At 39.5% G+C, this 20,933-nt stretch overlaps 1 long non-coding RNA gene across 1 annotated transcript in view; it reads right to left on the minus strand.

Moving 5' to 3' along the window:
* Positions 1-11,384: 11,384 nt before the first annotated feature.
* Positions 11,385-20,933, minus strand: part of LOC127529776 (uncharacterized) — a 53,968-nt gene continuing 44,419 nt past the window's right edge. Inside the window, exons 2-3 of the long non-coding RNA XR_007936390.1 lie at positions 11,879-12,025; positions 11,385-11,430 (exon numbers count right to left, since the gene is read on the minus strand). This is a non-coding gene — a long non-coding RNA (uncharacterized LOC127529776). The remainder of the gene's footprint in view (positions 11,431-11,878; positions 12,026-20,933) is intronic.

Genomic DNA, 20,933 nt, shown 5'->3' on the forward strand with positions numbered 1-20,933 from the left:
TTAGCGCAACAGTGGCTTATTGGGAAGACCAGTCTAACTTGTATCCTTGGAGACACCTGGAGATATTGGTCTGCCACTTGTATAAATAATTACTATGGTTCCTTAAGGTGGCGATACTCAGAAATCCCCATTAACCAGTAATACTGGGATGAGATTGGTCAGACAGTAAAAAGGGTTTGATACAATCCACTCCAATAAAGTTCTCGGACTTTGTTGTGGACCGAGATAAGCCACTCCATACCTGTCTCCATGCCGTTTACATAGCCGGCAGTGAGGAGTCACATGGTGACCCAGTGTAATGAGGTAGAAGATGCACTGTCACAGCCAACTGCATCATCCACAGATGCTGCGCTGTCATAGTCTAAAACCCTGCCCATTGAGGTCAGCCAAGATTCCCTCACAAATTTTCAATTTAGGCAACCACAGGCTTCCTTTAAAAGGGAACAGTGGAGTGATGACTCCCTTAAGTTTGTAAAAAATGCAATAGTATTAGTAAACGGCCAATGCGCTCACCATCCCATGCCATCAGGGTCTCACTTTGCTATTAACAACGATTTATTGTATAGGATAGCTGAACATGAGGAGGAGGTAAGGTCACTGAGAGCAGGTCTGCAAGCTGCCATATTTCCTAGGTGAGAGCTGACAAAACGCTGGAGTGAATAAAGCTCCACTTTTATTGGCTGTGAATCAATGAAGAGGTTCATCACTTCTGTCATCCTGTCCAGAACATCAGTAATGACTGATTCTTAAAAAGGACCAGGCTCCGCTGATTCCTATTCCCCTGGTTGGCATTCCTTTCAAATGCATAGGGGTGGATATCGTAGGACCCCTTGAACCTTCAGCATGAGGACATAGGTACATCTTGGTTCTCATAGATTATATCTCCCATTATCCTAAGGCTACCCCATTAAGGCAACCCTAAAGAAGTCTTAACAGTCCAAGGGACGTCTTTTACCTCGGATGCGTTCAGGGAGGTTGCCAAATTACTCAAATTGAAGTATTTAAAGGCCGCAGTATGTCATCATCATGGAGCATTTTAATCAAACTCTTAAACAAATACTACGTAAGATGGTCAGTGAGGATGGGAGGACCTGGGACCAGCTACTCCCCCTCATACTTCTTGCCTATTGGAAGGTGCACCAAACCTTTGGGTTTTTATCCCTTTGAATTACTCTATGGGCATCAACCCGGAGACAAACTTATAATCCTAAAAGGAGGATGGGGGAAGGAGGTCTTCTCCTCTACCAATATTTTAGAATATATTGGTCAATTACATGCCAAATTTGAAATAAATTTACCTGTTTTAAAAGAAAATATGGAGAAAGCACAAGCAGCACAGGCCAGATGTTATGACCAGGAGCCTGGAAGTGAATCCAAGGTGCAATCCAGTTGCACTGGAAGTACTCCGAGTCCAGGTTAAAAAGGAGTGCTTCACTATCCCCTGGTGAGTCAGTCGGGCAAAGCACACATGGGAGGAGTTAAAGAAAAGAAAAACAAAAAAGAGTCATTGTTACTTCTAGAAGGAGAACTGGTTGCTAAAGATACCTCTAAATAAGGTATTTTGTTTAATAAAAGACTTTATTTTAGCCTGGCACTACACCTGCAGCAATTGTTTTGGGGCTTTGGAACACCCCCAAGTAGCCACAGCACCTATGGAGAACATTCAGTCTTCACACGGTGACATGAGCCTTGCTCCCTGGATCGGTTTTTCCCTTCTTAGTAGTACTCCATTAATCAGCCACATACTGTATTACCGCCAGATTGGGGTTTTCCAAATGGCACTCAAAGGTCTCTAAGAGCACGAGGTAAAAGATTCTCTGGTCTGATAAGACAAAAATTGAACTCTTTGGCCATAACTCCAAGCAATATGTCTGGTAATGACCAGGCACTGGTCATCACTTGCTTAATACCATCTCTATGGTGAATCATGGTAGTAACAGGGTCATACTATGGGGCAGCTCCTCAGTGGAAGGGACAGCGAGAAAGGTCACAATTAAGGGAAGAATGAATGCAGCCAAATACAAAGAGGTTCTTTGGTAAATTTTGAACAGATGTTGAAACATCTTGTGGTATAGCAGGTCCCCAGCTCCCGTTCTAAGGTCAGTTTTTAAAATAAATAACACCGCGCTCACGGCTTAGCGAGGGAGCGTGGTGGTTTGTGTGGCTGAAGCGGTTCTCAGGGCGATTTGCGATGTGGCCATTTCTCACCTTGGAGAACAGGTGAGAGACCGCCCGTATCCATGATTGTTCCTGGGGCTGCTAATTTGCTACAGCTGCCATGCCCTCTTGATAAAATAGAAGCGCGGGTCAGCTAGGGGGAGGAAAAAAGAGAAAAGGTGAGAGAAAGCCGGATGTTGCAGCAGAGCAGGAAGCTGCAGCAGGAGGAGAAGGCCAGTGCGGGAGAGTGAGCGAGCGAGTGCAGACTCACGTTTCAGCTGTGCAGGGAGCCTGGGTGTTGGGCCGACACCCGGGAGTAGTAGTAGTGGTCACTACCACAGAGTTGATTCTGAAGGGCGGGAGTGACCGGAATGGCAGATGACTCTTCGCAGAAGGCAGTGGGAGTCGGGACTTGGGACGTGGTGTCCCCAGTGTGAGAGCCCTGGTCGTTGGGAAATCCCACGTTGCTGTTCGGTGGTGCCTACTGGAGCCAGGGGTCGGTGAGGCAGTCTGAATGGCTGTAGTAGGCAGATTGAAGGACAGCTGTAAAAGAAAAGTCATTGAAGGACAGCTGTACTGGTAAAAGAAAAGTCAAGGAGTAGGTGAAGTACACCAGGAATTTTAAAAAGGAATTAAACATACAGACAGTGAAACAGCAGATGCTCGAAATTCACATTTTTCTGAGGTTTTCACATGTGAGGAAGTGGATAACCTCACAGCAGTAAAAGGGACTACTAAGGAGGTACTGAGTGATCTGGAAATCGTAGAGGGAGACGTGCTGCTCAGATTAAATAAGCTGAAATCAACAAATCACCAGGACCAAATAATATTTACCGTCAAGCTCTTAAGGAGTTTAGCAAGTACATATATATAAACCCTTAATGCATATTTTTAGGAAGTCACTGAGTACTGGGAAGATTCCGAAGGACTGGAAAATGTCAAAAATTATCTCATTATATAAAAAGAGTGACAGGGCAGATGAATACAACTATAAGCCAATAAGTTTAATGTGCATCACAGGAAAATTAATGGAAGGAATTATTAAGGATAAGCACATGGCAAGCACAGGAGTTTTACTGAGCAGTCAGCATGGGTTCAGAAGAGGGAGGTCATGTTTTACTAACACTCTGGAATTCTAAGAGGAAGCAATAAAAGAGTATGATCAAAGTGGAGCATATGATATTATTTATCTGGACTTTCAGAAAGCATTTGATAAGGTACCACATGAGAAGTTGGGCATCAAACTGAAAGAAGTGGGAGTTCAGGGTGATGATTCTAGATTTGTGCAGAATTGGCTCAGACACAGGAAGTAGAGGGTGATGGTGCGAGGAACCTCATCAGAACTGGCCGATGTTAAGAGTGGTGTTCAGTAGGGGTTAGTGCTAGGGCCGCTACTATTTTTAATTTACATAAATGATTTGGATAGGAACTTAAGTAACAAGCTGGTTAAATTTGCAGATAATTGCAAGATAAGTGGATTAACACAGTGGTTCTCAATCTGTGGGGCGGGCCCCCCTAGGGGGGCACAAAGTAACAAAAGGGGGGCGCGAAGATGTGAAAAAAAGAAAACAAGAATCGAAAATATGAAAAATACATCTACAGTAATCCCTCCTCCATCGCGGGGGTTGCGTTCCAGAGCCACTCGCTAAATAAGAAAATCCGCGAAGTAGAAACCATATGTTTATATGGTTATTTTTATATTGTCATGCTTGGGTCACAGATTTGCGCAGAAACACAGGAGGTTGTAGAGAGACAGGAACGTTATTCAAACGCTGCAAACAAACATTTGTCTCTTTTTCAAAAGTTTAAACTGTGCTCCATGACAAGACAGAGATGACAGTTCTGTCTCACAATTAAAAGAATGCAAACATATCTTCCTCTTCAAAGGAGTGCGCATCAGGAGCACAGAATGTCACATAGATAGAGAAAACAATCTCTAGCAAACAAATCAATAGGGCTGTTTGGCTTTTAAGTATGCGAAGCACCGCGGCACAAAGCTGTTGAAGGCGGCAGCTCACACCCCCTCCGTCAGGAGCAGGGAGAGAGAGAGAGAGAGACAGAGTTTGTTTTTCAGTCAAAAATCAATACGTGCCCTTCGAGCTTTTAAGTATGCGAAGCACTGTGCAGCATGTCGTTTCAGGAAGCAGCTGCACAAAAGATAGCAACGTGAAGATAATCTTTCAGCATTTTTAGACGAGCGTCCGTATCGTCTAGGTGTGCGAACAGCCCCCCTGCTCAATCCCCATACGTCAGGATCACAGATAGTCAGCGCAAGAGAGAGAGAGAAAAGTAAGCAATCTAGCTTCTCAGCCATCTGCCAATAGCGTCCCTTGTATGAAATCAACTGGGCAAACCAACTGAGGAAGCATGTACCAGAAATTAAAAGACCCATTGTCCGCAGAAATCCGCGAACCAGCAAAAAATCAGCGATATATATTTAAATATGCTTACATATAAAATCCGCGATGGAGTGAAGCCGCGAAAGGCGAAGCGCGATATAGCGAGGGATCACTGTATTGAAACCAAAACAAATTAACTTAAACTACATTCTGATAATAGAAAAATAAATATAGAGTTAGATAAATGTCTATAAAAGTTAAGCAGGTATAATAAAATATGCATCTATGATATATTATTAATTAAAAAAAAGCAAATTGGTATTATGGGCTCCTTTCAAAAAAACGTTAAGGGGGCACGATTAAATTCTGTTATGAAAACTCGGGTCACAAATACTTAAGGGTTGAGTGACGCTGGATTAACAGATAATCTGGAATCCCTTGAATCATTACAGAGGGGCTTGGGCAGCATACAGATTTGGGCAGATTTGTGGCAGATTAAATTTAATGTATGTAAATGTAAAGTATTATGCATAGGAAGTAAAAATGATAGGTCTGGATACACAATGGGAGATCTGAAAATCGAGAGTACACTTGACACTATCAACTGCCAGACAGTGTTCAGAAGCCATTAAGAAGGCAAATAGAATGTTAGGTTATATAGTGCCTTGATGTGTGGAGTACAAGACCAAGGAGGTTGAGCTCAACCTTTATAATGAACTGGTAAGGCCTCATCTGGTGCACTGTGTGTAGTTTTGGTCTCCAGACTGCAAAAAGGACATGACAGCACTAGAAAAGGGCCAGAGAAGAGCAACTAGACTCATTCCAGGGCTACAGGGGATGAATTGTGAGTAAAGATTAAAAGAACTGAGCCTTTTCAGTTTAAGCAAAAGGAGATTAACAGGTGACATGATTGAAGTGTTTAAATTATGAAGAGAATGAGTCCAGTGGATTGTGACTGTTATTTTAAAATCAGTTCATCAAGAACATGGGGACACAGTTGGAAACTTGTTAAGGGTAAATTTCCCACAAACATTAGGAAGTATTTCTTTATACAGAGAAACATAGACACATGGAATAATCTACCAAGTAGTGTGGTAGACAGTAGGAGTTTAGGGACTTTCAAAACTCGACTTGATGTTTTGTTAGAAGAATTAAGTGGATAGGACTGGCGAGCTTTGTCCTTGAGTGGTTGAGCCAAAGCCAAGACATAAACCCCTTACAACCTCTGTGGAGAGACCTGAAGATGGCAGTTTATAGATTCTTCCCATCCAAACTTGAGAGAATCTGCCAGGAAGAATGGGATCAACTGCCCAAACCCAGGTGTGCAAAGCTTTTAGAGACATACCCAAGAAGACTCAGTTATAATTGCTGCCATAGAGGCTTCTTCAAAGCACTTAATTATGGGTTTGCATACTTTTATGAATGAGAGGTTTCGATTTTTCATAAATTTGTTAACCTTTCTGAAAATATGTTTTCACTTTGGCATTATAGGTTACTGAGTGTAGATTGATTGGTAAAAATGACAAATTTATTCAATAAAATTAAATCCACAACACGTTAAGGTGTGCAGAAAGTGAAGGCGTCTGAATACTTTCTGAGTCCGAATGTTATGTAAAATGTATTCTCCACAGAAGAGTCCATAGGAAACAAAGTTTACTCAGTTGCAGGCAAACATATTTTGAAATCATGCTTGTTATGAAGAGTTCTGTATAAAATAATAAATTGTTAATTTATTGATTCCATACCAAATAAACAGAAGGCACCAGAGTCATAAGAAATGAATATCTTTTTCCAAAGGCCATTTGGTCATCTTATTATTTGTCAAGAAATCCAGAGAAAAGGTGCCAAAAGCTAGCTTAGTTTAATTCCTGCTCTCTGTTCCGTTGACGAGCGCCAAGTTGAAAAGTTGAAGGATGAAGCAACAGATTCCATCTGGGGCCGTTACTGAGTCGGAATGAGCCGACGTCATTGAAGCTCAAATCTGAATCTGGCGGCAATTCAGCCAAACTCATTTGTTCTTTTTTCCAATCAATAATGTGAACTTTATATCTTTCATTAAATGCATTTCACTCAGGTCAAAGCGCTTTGTGTGCTCATAAATCTACGAACATTGTTGGCTCTTCACAAGACAAAAAGTCTTCTGTGCAGATCTGGATTCTTGGTAGTTAATACAGAAACAGATCCAAATAAAAGGAAAAGCAATAAAAACCACGGAGGTTCAATTTTAAACTATAAGGTAGTCATGGGAAGGTGCAATGAGTCAGGTGCTTCAGGCAGATGTGACTGTTGGCTTCCTCCCTTTGTATACTGCACTTTTTGGAAAGAGATTATGGGGTAAATAGTCAAAACAGTAAATACTGGAAGTTTCCTGGCGAGACCTCAAAAATGACAGCAGCAACTGTTTAACAAATAGTCTTCTGTTGCACATTTGCTGGAGACTTACACTCTTTTATGGAAAGTTTTATTGAAGTATCCATCCACCTCCAGCATAGCTCACCTCTGTTCAATCGGTCTGCTGTAACCTTCCAGCCACCAAGCCCTCTCCTAAGACATGGAGGCAACTGTCCTGTGGTCATTTTATCTAGATTCATGTTCAACCAGATAGTCCTCTCATTAGATCACCACTGCTAAGCACAATAGACCTTTTTGCCCAAATGTTCCCTCAGCTCTCACAATACCGCAGATTCTCTTCAAAACTGTGTCAATGACTACTTGTTTCTTATCAATATTCATATGCATGTCACTGCATCATATATACGCATCTGGTTGGGCATATAGTAAGGAAAAACAACCAATAATGTTTTCCTTTAAGCCCATCATGTCTCTGATTTTATGTCAACAAGGCACCAGTTTCTAAGCTGTGAGATATAAAAAAGTAAAGAAAATTAAAATAAACCTGATTTAAATTCTTCCTTTAAAATGTTTGAGTTAGAGTACTTTGTTATGTTTTGCTCTTTAGATCAGTGATGATCTACCACCCTGTCCAGGGTTTGTTCCTGCCAGTGTGACCTGTGCGAGCTGGGATTGGCTACAACCTCACCGCTACCCTGGTCTGGATTAAGTGGGTTTAAAAATGTTTTTGCATAATATTTGTTAGCTCACTTTATTATATAGTGTTATATAAGGAACAAGATCCATTACAGTTTGCATTTCACTCCAGCAGATCCACAGATGATGCCATCACTTTGACCTTTCATACTGTACTGGCCCACCTGGACAACAGGAGAGGAAATTATTTGCAAAAGCTATTTATAAACGATAGTTCTGCATTTAACAATAAACCCCTCTAAGTTCATCACCAAACTCAGGGATCTGTATCTGAGCACTTCATTGTGTACCTGGGTTTTTAACTTTTTAACAGGCTGACCCCAAGTGGTGTGAGTGGATGGTCCCTCAGTGTTAACACAGGCACTCCACATAGCTGTGTTCTGAGCCCTCTGCTGTACTCCCTTTACAGATAAAACCAACAGCATTGTTGCATGTGACTTTAAAATCAAGTTTGCTAATGACACAGTTGTGGTAGGCCTGATCTTTATCAACAATAAGCAGGCTTACCTGGATGAAATAGAGAGTCTGTCACACTTGTGTCAGGACAGCAGTCTACATATGAATGTCAGTGAGATAAACGCACTGATTGTGGCAGGAAACCGCAGAGGCACTACTACCGCCTCAGTATTATCAGCAGTCAGGAGGGTAAACAGTTTCAGACACCTCAGTGCCCACATCACAGTGGACCGGATGCGGTCCAAGCACATTGACACTTTGGTGAAGATTGCACAACAACATCTTTACCACCTCAAATTTCACAGGGATATTATGCTGCTATTAAAGAATTCTTTTAGTCAGGATACTACACATCCACTATTGAAAGTATCCTGACTGGAAGTATTAACGCCTAGTTTGAAAACAGCACACAATACAACCACAAGTGGTGCAGTCAGTTGAATATTGGGTGTGCATGCTCTAATTTCCTGTACATCTACACTAAGCAATGTCAGACTAGAGCAAAGAAAATTATCTGAGACATCAGCCATCCCAACAATGGCCTGTTATTTGTGCCGCAGTCAGGGAAACGCTATCATGGCCTGACGACCAATTCAGAGAGACTGAGAAGGAGCTTTTTTCTCAAGTCGATCCGCATCCTAAATGAGGATCTTGCCTAGAGCTACATGTTGCCCTATCGTTAACACCTCTTATATAAGTTATTTATTTTATATTTTTTATAATATTATTATAATTCACACTACTGCTGTCATTTTACATATTGATTTTTAGTGATATTTGTAGAGTGGTATTTATTGTTTATTGTCTTTGATATTATTCTTCTAATGCACAATCTTGGAGTTTAGCAACTAAGCATTTCACTAAATATTGAACTGTGTATAATTGTATGTGACAAATAAAATTTGATTTGATTTTGATTTGATTTGTTTTTCTATGTACTACATCTCTAAGTGTTCTTTCATTCCATGTTTTTATGGGTGGAATCCTCAGGAGGTGGGAACATTTTGATGTGACTGCTGAAGGACCTTTGTATTTGAGGCTGGGGAGTGGGCCCTTTAGTGGATTATTGTTGATGGACTGCTGTCTTATAAGCAGTGTTTTTCTTTGGGTTGTCTGATTTTGTCAATATTTTTCTTTAATTTTTGGATTTCTGCATTTTCATTTCGTATTGTGACTTGTTCACCTTAGATTGCCTTGTTAGGGAAATCTCTTTTGCTTTTTTTCCTTCTGTTTTCAATTTCTGCAGTTCTTTTTGCTTTCCTGTAAAAAACGTCAATTTATGAAGATTTTTGTTTTGACTTTTCTTAACAAGCCAGATATTTAAACACTTCATCCCTTTTAAGGCATTATTGTGCATTTCTGGAACATTAATAGAATTTATGAACTTTTAATGCCTACTCCCCATTCTTGGCTCTGTACAACCTGCAGCCTGCCAGTGGAGTTTGAGGGCTGGTTTCCTAGTGGTGAGGCTACATCTGGGCAAGTTGGTAATGGGTCTGGCTTGCTTTTTGGGACTTTTAGGTGCCTGACACCCTTTTACCATGTTTTTGCCATAGTTTGGTGTCACTAATCAGAGTCAGCAACATGGCAAAGGTGGGGGGATAAAGCCTCCAAAAGATTCAGGAAGAGACTAGGGGCATCATGTATAACACTGTGTCTAGATTTCACACCAAAATATGGCATACAGACAGAAACAGAAATGTGCATAGGCACAAAAAATTCCAGATGCATAAATCTGGGCATACGGCAACTTCCACATTCTTCCGCTACATAAATCACTGTCAGCGTGAAAAGTAATGCTCGTGCACGCGCCTGCTGCCCCACCCCAACTTCCCCCAGAATCACACCTCTTTGAATATGCAAATCAATATAAATAGCCCTTAAGCTCAGAGTTCTGTGAAAAGACAATGGCAAAAGCACAGGGAAAATAGAAGAATTTCAGCAAATACCAAAGTGGAGGCAAGGAAAAACATACTATTTGTTGGTTTCAGCAGTGGTATAAACAACAAAAGAAAGTTGATCGAGTGATATAGAGTGGTGGAGAAACTTGAAAGTTCAAGTTCAGAAAGTCGTAAAGTGTCCAAAATAAAAAAAGAAGTGGTCAGATATCTAAGCCTGAAAAGGCAAGTCGTAGCCCACTGTCTGAGTGTCATATGGAAGCATATTAGGGTAAAGAGAAAAGAAAATAAAGAAAATAAACAGGGACACAGTGGGAAAAATGGTAAAAAATTTCCACTTTAATCAAATAGTATATTTTGTCACTAAAGTAGAGTGTCATTCCATATAACATTATATGGTTACAGGTTAATTACAATCAGATGCCTTAAGCTAAAAAACAAAATAGAGTCGACCCTTGATATACGACCGGCCTGACATGCGTACAACTTGATTTACGACCAAAATTTTTGTTTTGATTTACGACCAACATCTTGCATTACGACCTGAATGCGGTCACGTGTATCCGCTTGCGCGATTGTAAACAAACAGCCGAGAGCGTTTGTAAGCATCAGTCGGAGCCCAGATACATGTGTTTGTGGACGTAATTTCGGTCAGTGCAGTGATTTATATAATTTTTTTCGATAATTGCTAAGGAAGGAAGAGAAGGTAACGAAGGTAAAGAAAGTGATCACAATCGAAACGAAGAAGGAAATTGTGCAGAAATATGAGAGTGGTGTTCATGTGACCGATCTCGCTAATATGTACAGCATGTCGAAATCCACTATCTCGACAATTTTACAAAGAAAAGATTTGTATAAGGAGGCTCCTTCCAAACAATAACCACCTTCCATTTCATTCTCCTCCTCCTCCCTACCTGCAGCCCAAAGATGTCAAATTAAATGGTGAGTACAGTATGAAATTGTTGTTTCTGGTAGGCTAGGCACTTTTTATAACTTTTTGGTTAGTACATTAGAAAAATTATTGGTGTTTTGGTAAATTATGGACATTATACAACCCTTTTTTATTATGAAAAGGTTAAGTAAGTGTTGCTGTGGGAGGTTCGGAACGCATTATGGGCATTTCCATTATTTCTTATGGGAAAAATAGTCTTGACTTACAACCAACTTGAGTTACAACCAGCCCTCGCGAACGAATTGAGTTTGTAAGTCAAGGGTCCACTGTATGGTTAATTTCAGTGTATTTGATAAAGCCACGTCAGGGATGTGAATCTGAAAAATAAAGGGAAACCACACAGGAACAGTAGCACTGCTTTGACGCTGAGTGCCACCAGTTTGCAAAACCGAGCCAAAAAACTTGCGTACATAATGGTTTGAGCTGGATTGAGAATATGCATGGCTTTACGCAAAGTTTAGTTTTTGTACATGATGATGTGAGTGTAGAAATGGGCATACGCAACATTTTTGTGCATATGCATCATTTATACATGATGTGACCAGATGGGGGTGCTCTGGAATAGACCCTGCACCTAGAACTGACAACAATGCAGACAAAATTATAGCTAGGAATGATAATAAACTAAGAAAACCAGTAAATAATTTCAAAGGTGGAAAAAGAACTAGAAAATAATGCATAAAAAAGTACAAACTAACAAAATTATTCTCCTCTGGAACTTATTATTTCTCTGATCTTGACTTAGGTGAATATAATGAACACTCTCCTTCCAACCTCCCTGCATGACTCTTCCCAAAAATACTGCCTTCATTTTACTCCTTTCCTCTTCTTCACTCTTGACTCCAAAGCTATCTGAATGGGGAGTTGGGGACTCTTCTAAGGTTATTCCTGAGACTACTTCCACTGCCAATCCAGCCCACCAGGAATCACTTCAGACAGATGCTCTGATAAACACCACACTTCCCAGAAGACTCTGCAGAAAGTTTAACAGCAGGGAAACCCTGCTATATTCTAGGAGAATAAAGTACCTCTAGTGCACTCCTCTACCCAAACATCTGCATCCATGGCATGTCAGGTGAGAAAGGGGATCCCTGGTGGAATGTGTACTGCTGTACACGTCCTTCTGTCTACCAGTGTCCCCTTACAAAAACAGTAACAAAGATTCAAGATAGAGTCTGAAAAAAACAAATAAAAGGAAATCCTAGTGAGCTTCTACTTTCAATAGTCAGTACAGTTAGAAAAACATTTATTCACTGCAGCTTGAAGATCCATCTTGCAGCATTTTCACTTAGTTAATTGTATTTTTGGATAATGTGGTGGCATAGTGATGAGTGCTTCTGTCTTATCCTCTTTAATAAAATCCCTGTGTGCGTCCAGGTGTCCGTGTGTGTGTGTCTTCTGGTGAAGTGCGCATGCGCGGGGCACAGTGCGATGCACGATATTACTGTCAGAGAAAGTTACATGCGTTTTACGAAAATACAAACCAGTATTACTGCGAGAGGAAATTAAAGGTACACAATGCAGTGACGCATATTACAGCCACATACAAGCCAGTATTACCGCCAGAGAAAATTAAAGGCATATTACGGACGTACAAGCCAGCGGACGTACAAGACAGCATTACTGTCACAGAAAATTAAAGACACATAATACACGGTGGCAGCCCATGAAGAATGGTCAGATCAGCAAGTAAACATCAACAAAAGAAACGCTGAAAGAAAGAAAAATACGACCAACAAAAAGAATGAGGTAAACGTCCCTTGCCATTTAATATAGACTGTTCCCACTAATGTTTTTGCACTACTGTTCTAGCGGCCGTTATTGTAACGGGCTTAATGACTAGTATCTCTATAATTCTGGATTGAAATCCCTGCCCAGTCTTTGCCTGTGTAGAATTTTGCCTGCATTAGTTTTATTGCAAGTTTTTCTTCAAAGTGATGAGCAGATTTGATTAACTGGCCATTTGACCCCATGAGCTCTTCTATGGACAGATTAGGCTCTTGTCTTGAATCTGGGCTAAGCTCTGGTCCCCTGCAATCCATTTAGAACATTCTAACTTTTTCCCTAAGTAAGTTACTTTTCTTCAGTGTTTTTTTGATTTCTTTCTCAACAGCACTTAATGACACAAGAATTCCATTCCTGCTGTGAAGAAGAGGGAATCCAAATCCTCAATACAGTAAATACAAGCTTCAAATACATTACTGTTAAAGGAAAAATCTTCATCCCAGATTCCATTTGATCCCTGCTTAACTTCAGCACCAGTATGCAAAAGCTCTCCAGACTCCAGCACGTATATAAGAAATTAATTTAGCAAAGATATCTAGGAAGCATATCATGCATGATGTTAGTCATTGGCCCAGCACTGTAATCACTGATACAGTAACAGATCTTTGCAGAGACAACGCTTTTATAGTTATGAATATACAAGAGTATATTTGGCTGGGATTGGCTCCAGCAGACCCCCGTGACTCTGTAGTTAGGATATAGCGGGTTGGATAATGAATGGATGGATGGATATTTGACATACATTATAGCTGATAGCGTGTAAATCTTTACACAACCACATTTACTTAAAAGGTAAAGTAGGATGATCTGAACCTAATAATGGGATGGACGTATTCATGGTGCCGAGACTCAAAGTCAGAGGCCGCTTCCTAGAGAAGTGCCTGCATACTTTCACCAGATAGCTGTATGAGGAGCCTTTGTTATATTGGTAATCTTAAGGCACCCTTTCAAGGATACGTTTAACACAGATGCATCTCTTAGTAGAATATTTGTCTGTGTAACACATGTTACAAAAAACCTTGTAAGCCTAAGAGTGTAAGATACTAAAGTGTTATAAAAAGATTTTTCTCCAACAGTACCTGATTGTTGCCTGCATGGGGCAGTATGTTCTCCCCATTTCTGCTTGGGTTGTCCTCCTGCATCCCCAGAGATATGCAAGTTAAGTTAATTGCCAGTTCCAAAGTGGGCCCTACAATGGATTGGTGCCCAGTCTATTGCTACCTCCTGCCTTGTGCCCAGTACAGCTCTTAGTACTGAGACCTCGAATTGGATTAAGCATGGTTGGGAATGTTACAATATTTTGTACTAATTGAAAACTTTGTAGTACAACATACAGCATACATCATTTCAGATTCATTAATATATGTACTGTGAAGCCATCAGGGGCCGCACAGCCACCCTAACCCGGACACCCACAGGCAGGACACAGGTTCAACACAACACCCGATTTATTTACAGTTTGCAGAGTACAAAACACCAACACTGCAACACACCAATACACAGTCCCTTTTTGCTGCCAGTCCATCTGCCTCCACTCCTCCTCAGGCTTTTCTTCTTCCTCCTGACTCTGGCCATTCAATGGAGTGAGATGGCTCCTCTTATTCAGGTCCCAGGAGTGTTCCAGGTGGCTCATCAGTATTACCTCTGTAGTTCCCCCTGGCAGCCCCCACGGAACCCAACAGGGCTTCACCAAACTCCAGCTCCTGACATGCCCTGCGGGTATCCATAGTGCCACAGCCACCCAGGAGGGCTGCCCTCTAGTGACCCAGAGGAGGTATTGCCTCACTGATGCCCTCTTCCCTGATCCTTCCACTCTGTTGGCATCCCAGCCAGGTAGTGGCCGTGGCCACCCATTACAGTAGATAAATTAAAATCAATTTAGTTTTTTTTTATATTTCTGCTCACAGTGCATACACATATTAATATTTACAATGTATTAACAGTAAAACACAAAATATACAACATTTACACATATAAACAGAGATTATATTCAATAGTAAGAGTAGGCCTACTCTGTTCCAAAGTGATGAGACCAATAAATTAACATGTAACTTCAGCTTTCACTTAAATGCCAGAATCTGAGTTGTCTCTAAGTAAATATTAAAGTATTAAAAATCCACTAGTATGGTGTCAACAAAGGGCTGTTGTTTAATGGAGTAGTGCCTGAATCACTTGGCTCTCTAATTCAATGTCTTAGCCTTAGCAGTATTTCCAAATGGATGAGTACAAACTTTCTCAAACTACATTAGGAAAAAAACAGAAATCTTAGTGACTGGCTAACATGGAAATAGCAAGGGAATTACGAATAAACTTGATACCCTAGGTATAAAAATCAAGACAGAGGTAAAGAATTTAGGGGCAATCATTGATTTTGACCTAAACTTTAAATCACATATTAATCAGATTACTAGGACTGCGTTTTTTCACTTCAAAGAATAAAACAACAGTTAGATCTCATGACTTTACAAGACACTGAAAAATTAGTTCATGCTTTTGTTTTTAGTGAACTTAGATTACTGTAATGCACTCCTAGCAGGACTACCTAAGAAAGACTTCAATCAGCTGCAATTAGTGCAGAATGTGGAAGCAAGAATCTTAACTAGAAAAACACTTTTTAAAAAACTGCTAAAAACCCATTATTTTAATTTGGCTTTATCGTAGCTACATTTCACTTGTATTCCTAATAGACTGTATGGGTATAGAATTATAATATTCTTCAGGGATCTGCAATCTGTAATAATCTCTACTATTCTCTGCTGTCTTTTTCAGTTCTTCTGTGGTGGTGATCTGCGCCACAACCACCTGACCAAAGCACCATTCAGCCCCCTGAGAAGATGAAATGCAATCAAGTGAAGCATGAAAACTAAGAAGTTTGATTTTGGAGCATTTATGTTTGGTAGAATGCCGGGTGAGGACTGGGTGGTCTTTTGGCCTTGGAACCCCTGCAGATTTTGTTTTTTTTTTCAGCCTAAGTGGAGTTTTTTGTTTTTTCTGTCCTCCCAGCCATTTGACCTTACCTTGTTTTGTCATTACATGTCTTTAATATCATTGCATAATCTTAATTGAGTTTTTTTCTTATAACTTTCTTTTTGTCATCTTGTATAGCACTTTGAGCTACACTGTTGTATGAAAATGTGTGATAGAAATAAATAAATTAATGTTGCTGTTGATGTTGTTGTTGCTTCTCTGTGATAAGAAAAAAGTGTGCCAGGTGCATTTTTAAATTTGGATAAATGCAGTAAATAACCATGAAGAGGATCTCTCTTATATTGATCATTTTAGCAGAGGAGCTGCATTTGAAGATGATGAAGATGATAATAAGATGGCTCACAGAAGGCACATGTGCTTCACATAACTTGGTAATATGTCTGATAATAAATACATGATTAATAATACATTTTCTTAACCCATTTATGCCGAAGGTTGAAATTTTTGAGTTTGTGCATGAAATTCACATATGTTGCGTAGAAAAATATAAGGAACAAGAATATGAAGAGAAAAAAAATTTGTTACATTCCATTGTTGAGTTATGTGGCGTTCCAATAATGGAACACGAGGCATAAATGGGTTAATCTCTGTGCTTCTAAGTATAATATTTTGCCATGCATCTCACCCAATTTTTTCTTAAGAAACTAGATTGATAAATTCACTAAACTCTCTTTTCAAAATGTGAGATTAGATTGATTTACCTGTACACGTACAGTAAGTGGTCTACCTAATTCTCTGCATGAAATGTACTGACACTGCATTCTATGTGGGAGAAACTGGACAAACACTCTGCAAAAGAATGAATTTACACTGGTCCACATCAAGCATGGCAACACAGATGTTCCTGTAGGAGCTCATTTCAGCAGTCATGGACACTGTGAGAAGGACTCTAAAGTCACTGTGCTTATGGGCAACTTCAAAACACAGCAGGAGAGAAAGGAACGGGCAGTTAAAGTGATGTTAAAATATAACACATTACAACATGGTTTAAATAGAGACAAGAGTTTTATGGCCAGATATGAGGATTGTTTGCATCTCTTGGACTGACCCACACAACCTGACTACAGATCCACATTGTAAGGAAAACTCATCAGAAACTTCAAAAGACTTTGTTGGACAGTTATCTTACCAAAAGATCTTGACTATACATTGTTCTCTTCTCTTGCTAAATGAATCTTACCCTGAAGAGGTCTATTAATTTTTTACATTTAAGTTAAAGATTTCCCAATGCTGTATCTGTCCTAGTGTCTATATAAACACAGGGAACTCCAGTCTCTGTATTATATCTGCCTGAAGAAGGGACCGGAGATGCTTTGAATGCTTGTATATTGTAATCTTTCTAGTTAGCCAATAAAAGATGTCATTTTGCTTAACTTCTTACCACATCCATAATGGCTAACCCAGTACAACACCCTAGTACTACATGAAAATTTCAAAATCATAAAATGTTATGTTTATTTTTCTATTCAAATACATGTAATAATTGTTTTATTAATTATTTTTTAGAAGAAACCGTATCAGAGGTCAAAATTCCCTTGTGCACTAATAATTGCATGAGAGCCCAGTAGCAAGCCTGGATGGCTAGGATGTGCTCAGCATACCAAGTGAACACTTTGCAGGTGAGTGCTTGTTTCATTTCTCCACCACAATACCATCTGTTTTTTTTTCCTGACCTACTCATCTGTATCCTGATGTGAAATATGCAACAGCCTTTATGCTACGCTCTCTACAGCCATATTTCTAGAACATGTGACTCATCTTATAGCCACTGCTTTGCAAGCTGCACAAATCCTGACTTTGTGTCATGTTCTGCATCTGATTAAGCACTTCCTCATTTTTCTTTGTTTTTAATTTCTTTTTGGCTGATGATCTTAAATTATCCTGCAGATCTAAGGTGGCCATCATGTGGTCATTGTGCACTTTCAAAGGGGTATGGTTACATGGCCTCAATGGTCATTTTCCATCAGTATAAAAGCAGTCTGCAGCACTTAACAGATTGTTAACATTGTGAATTATATGGGAATATCACATGGCAAAGCTAGCAGACTCATCAAAAGACTATTAGATGACACAATGGGGGAGTCTAGAGAAAAGAAAAGTCAGAAAACAGTCTAATATCTAAAGCCAAAATGTCAAAAAGAAATTTGAATGTCAAAAAAGAAGAAATGATCCAGTCATCACCGTCTAAACGTCTTTTTCCTTTTTTTTATTTATTTTATATTGATTTTAATTAGAAGCAGATAACATTCCATAAAATCAAGTCAAACTAAACAAAGAAAAATGTAACTCCCACCCAAGAGAAGGAGAGCAGAGCCAACAATCAAAGCTAATATATAAAAGCAAGAAAAGAAGAGTATCCTTTTCTCTCCAATATAAATGCTTATTCTAAAATGTTATTGATTAGATCCTGCCATATTTTAAAAAACATTTTGTACAGATCCTCTGAGTGAGAATTTGATATTTTCCAATTTCAAGTAGTATAGAACATCAGTTACTCACTGACTTGAGTGGAGGGATAGGATTCTTCAAGTTGAGCAAGATAAGTCTACATGCTAGTAGCATAGTAAATGAAATTACAGTATGTTTGTCCTTCTCCATTTTAAGGCTATCTGGGAGTACACCAAACAGAGCTTTTAATGGGTTAGGAGTGACTGTGACACCAAGGCTGTCTGATAGGCATTCAAAATTTTTTGTCCAAAATGTTGTTAATTTCGTGCACTCTCAGAACATGTGGCCTAATGAGGCTGGAACTTGATTGCAATGCTCACAGGATGAATCTTGCCCTATAAAAGTTTTCGACAATTTTAAAACAAGATAAATGTGCTCAATAAAAGATTTTAAGTTGAATTATTTGCGCATATAGAGCTTGAGTGCATTCTGTGCATGGGTGCCTTCCACTCCTTTTCTGAAATATTGAGTGACAGATCCTTTCTCCAATGTATTCTTGGGACTTTGAAAGGAAGGGACTTTTTTTAATAAATTGTAGAGATGCTATCTGAGTCTTCAAGACTGATCAATAATTCTACTGGAATAGAACAAGTGGGAGATGAGGAAAATTGGGCAGGTTCTGTTTACCAAAGTTTCTAGATTGAAAGGAATAGAAGAATTTTATTAATAAGAAGTTAGATTTGAAGTGTAGTTGTTCGTAAGATACAAAGACATCATCTATGTACAAGTCTTTTAATCCCAGACATTGAATAGTGCATATGTTTAAGAGGGTGGAAAAAGGTGGTTGTTATGTAGAGGTGCAACAAATAAAAGCTCCTCTGTCTTAAAGTGCTTTCTACATTTGTTCCATATTCTAAGAGAATGAAGGACAATTGGGTTATTAGAACACTCTAGACAACAACAGGCCATTCAACCCAACAAAGCTTGCCAGTCCTATCCACTTATTTCTTCCAAAAAAAACATCAAGTCAAGTTTTGAAAGTCCCCAATGTATTACTGTCTACCACACTACTTGGTAACTTATTCCAAGTGTCTATCGTTCTTTGAGTAAAGAAAAACTTCCTAATGTTTGCGTCAAATTTACCCTTCATAAGTTTCCAACTGTGTCCCCGTGTTCTTGATGAACTCATTTTAAAATAACAGTCTCGATCCACTGTACTAATTCCCTTCATAATTTTAAACACTTCAATCATGTCACCTCTTAATTTTCTTTTGCTTAAACTGTAAAGGCTCAACTCTTTTAATCTTTCCTCATAATTCAACCCCTGTAGCCCTGGAATCAGCCTAGCCACTCTTCTCTGGACCTTTTCTAGTGCTGCTATGTCCTTTTTGTAGCCTGGAGACCAAAACTGCACACACTAGTCAAGATGTGGCCTCACCAGTGCATTATAAAGGTTGAGCATAACCTCCTTGGACTTGTACTCCACACATCGTGCTATATAACCTAACATTCTGTTAGCCTTCTTAATGACTTCTGAACACTGTCGGGAAGTCAATAGCTTAGATTCCACTATGACACCTAAATCCTTCTCATAAGGTGTATTCTCTATTTTCAGACCGCCCTTTGTGTATTCAAATCTAACATTTTTACTTCCTATGTGTAATACTTTACATTTACTGACATTAAATTTCATCTGCCACAAATCTGCCCAAGCCTATATGCTATCCAAGTCCTTCTGTAATGATATAATGGATTCCAAATTATCTGCTAATCCACCTATCTTGGCATCATCTGCAAACTTAACCAGCTTGTTACTTATATTCCTATCTAAATCATTTATATATATTAAAAATAGCGGTGGCCCTAGCACTGACCCCTGTGGAACACCACTCTTAACATCGGCCCATTCTGAAGAGGTTCCTCACACCATCACCCTCTGCTTCCTGTGTCTGAGCCAATTCTGCACCCACCTAAAAACATCACCCTGAACTCCCACTTCTTTTAATTTGATGCCCAACCTCTCATGTGGCACCTTATCAAATGTTTTCTGAAAGTCCAGATAAATAATATCATATGCTCCACTTTGATCGTATCCTTTTGTTGCCTCCTCATAGAATTCCAGCATGTTAGTAAAACACGACCTCCCTCTTCTGAACCCATGCTGACTGTTCAGAATAACTCCTGTCCTTGCCAGGTGTTACTCAATCTTATCCTTAATAATTCCTTCCATTAATTTGCCTGTGATGCATGTTAAGCTTACTGGCCTATAGTTGCTTGGCTCTGCCCTGTCACCCTTTTTATATAATAGGATGATATTTGCCATTTTCCAGTCCTTCAGAATCTCTCCAGTGTGCAGTGACTTCCTAAAAATATGTGTCAAGTGTTTATATATGTACTCACTAGCCTCCTTAAGAAGTCAAGGGTAAATATTATCTGGTCCTGGTGATTTGTTTGATTTCAGCTTATTTAATCTGAGCAGCACTTCTCCCTCTATAATTTTCAAATCCCTCAGTACCTCCTTAGTAGTCCCTGTTACCTCTGGGAGGTTATTCACTTGCTCACTTGTAAACACCTCAGAAAAAATGTACAGTTGGGTCCATAAATATTTGGACAGAGACATCTTTTCTCTAATTTTGGTTCTGTACATTACCACAATGAATTTTAAAAGAAACAACTCAGATGCAGTTGAAATGCAGACTTTCAGCTTTAATTCAGTGGGGTGAACAAAACGATGGCATAAAAATGAGGCAACTAAAGCATTTTTTTAACACAATCCCTTCATTTCAGGGGCTCAAAAGTAATTGGACAAATTAAATAACTGGAAATAAAATGTTCATTTCTAATACTTGGTTGAAAACCCTTTGCTGGCAATGACAGCCTGAAGTCTTGAACTCATGGACATCACCAGATGCTGGGTTTCCT

The sequence above is a fragment of the Erpetoichthys calabaricus genome, chromosome 12 (assembly GCF_900747795.2).
Source record: "Erpetoichthys calabaricus chromosome 12, fErpCal1.3, whole genome shotgun sequence".
NCBI lineage: Eukaryota > Metazoa > Chordata > Cladistia > Polypteriformes > Polypteridae > Erpetoichthys > Erpetoichthys calabaricus.